The sequence below is a fragment of the Malurus melanocephalus genome, unplaced genomic scaffold (genome assembly GCF_030028575.1).
Source record: "Malurus melanocephalus ecotype Western Australia unplaced genomic scaffold, MMel_1.1 scaffold_627, whole genome shotgun sequence".
NCBI lineage: Eukaryota > Metazoa > Chordata > Aves > Passeriformes > Maluridae > Malurus > Malurus melanocephalus.
The window spans coordinates 78,745-81,131 of NW_026623859.1; positions in this window are offsets into that span (position 1 = coordinate 78,745).

Below are 2,387 nucleotides of genomic sequence, written 5' to 3' on the forward strand. Positions count from 1 at the left end.
TGTCTCCAGACTTCCTGCACAGTTAAACCCAAAATCCATGCCCTGGACTGGCTGGGTCCTTTTTTGGTGGAGAATTCCTGGAATTAATGATCCAGACAGCTCCACTAAATCCATCCCAACATCGGCAATTCCTTCTCCTCCTGGGGCTGAGAGAATCCTGCTGTAAATTAAATTAACACCTGTTTTTCCTTTGAAAACCAAATAAATCACTCAGTCCAGGCACTCTGGAGAAAAAAAAATAAAATAAAACAGGATAACAAGTAGAAATTAGAATATTCCTCAAAAAAGGGGCGCTCCTGATGGTGAAAAGATTTCACAGATTTAATCCCAAGGAAATGAAAACTTTTTTTTTCCCTGGTCACAGCGCCGTGTTAAAGGCACAAAAAGCTGACGCTGTTCAAGCGATGTCCCCTTCATCCTTCACTCGCAGCATTTGGGAGGACAGGAATATTGCGGTGCAGCGGGCTGGAGAGAGCCCAAATTAGCTCAGGCAATTAAGCCGGGATGAATTTATGTTGGATCCCGTCCTCCYGAGTCTGGGAAAACATGGGATTGAATAAACCGGCGGCTTTAACTCRATAAAAGTCAGGGTTTTGTGGATGAGATGGGGATGGGGGAGAAATCCCGCTGGGGAAAAGAACAGGGAGCAAATTCCCGTTTAATTTGTGTCAGTGTGAGTTGAAATAACGGCGGAGACGGGAATGAAGGGAGCTCCATCTCAACAGAGAATCAGAGCTGGGATTAGTGCTGCTTGATTGGGAAAAATCCCAGCTGCAGGAAATTCTGGAATCTCCTTCCTCTCTTCCCCGATTCGGCTTTGGGGTGCCACCCCAGTCCTGATTTGGGCAGGGAAACTGAGGCTCAGGATCCGGAAAATCCCACTGGGCTGGGATTGTCCGGTGAGCCCTGTCCAAACAGGGAAGGGCTCTCTGTGCCTTGAATTGCCCTAAAATCAGGGAGAGGCTGCTGGGAGCCACGGGAATTTCCATAAATATGGGAAAGAGGAATATTAATGGATGCCTATACTGATATATTGATGATCCCATTGATAGAATATATTATATTATTTTAATATAAAGAATATAGAAAATATTACATTATTATTATTATATATTATATGTATCAATATCTTATTGATAGAATATATTAATGTGTGCCTATACTGATATATTGATGATCTTATTGATATATATGGAATATTAATGTGTGCCTATATTGATATATTGATGATCCTATTGATATATATGGAATACTAATGGGTGTCTCTATTGATATACTGATGATCCTATTGGTAGAATATATTATATTATTTTAGTATATAGAATATAGAATATATTATATTATTATAATATATAATATACATAATCTATAATGTATTATATATATCAATATCCTAATGATAGAATACATTAATGGGTGTCTATGCTGATATAATGATGATCCTATTGATAGAATATATTATATTATTTTAATATATAGAATATATTATATATATCTTTTATATATTATATAACATATATTATACATATCAATAACCTATTGATAGAATATATTAATGTGTGCTTATACTGATATATTGATGACCCTACTGATACATATAGAATATTAATGGGTGCCTATATTGATATACTGATGATCCTATTGGTAGAATATATTATATTAATATATAGAATGTAGAATATAAATAGAATATATAATACATATTATATATATCAATATCCTATTGATAGAATGTATTAATGGGTGCCTATACTAATATATTGATCATCCTATTGATAGAATATATTATATTATTTTATTATACATGATCCTAAAGCTCAGAGGGAATTCCAGGGAATGGGGACCCCACAAGCCGGGCTGAGGAGCAACATTCCAACATTTCCCTTCTCCTCAATCCCAAATCCCAAATTCTCAGCTTTTTTATCCCAGTTTATTTCCTTATCTCTATTAAAACCAAACCGAGCAGGCCAACGTTAGGGCAAGACTAAAGGAGAAGCCTGGGCCAGGAGTTTGGGAGATAAATCAAGGAATCCTGGAATTCTTTGGGATAGAAGAGATTTCAAAGACCAATCAGTTCCACCCCTGCCATGGGGTCAACTCAGAGAGAATCATGGAATTACCGAGGTTGGAAAATCCCTCCAAGATCGRCTCCAACCATTCCCAGCACTGCCAAGGCCACCCCTGTCCCGTGTCCCCAAGTGCCACATCCACAGGGATTTTAAATCCCTCCAGGAATGGGGTCTCCACCCCCTCCCTGCGCCTTTCCACAAAGAAATTTYCCCTCAAATCCAATCTAAACCTCCCATGTGAGATCACACAAGAAATCCGTGTAAATTCTGGGATCTGAGCACCTAAAGATGGAGATTCCAGATCGAGGATGCTCCAAC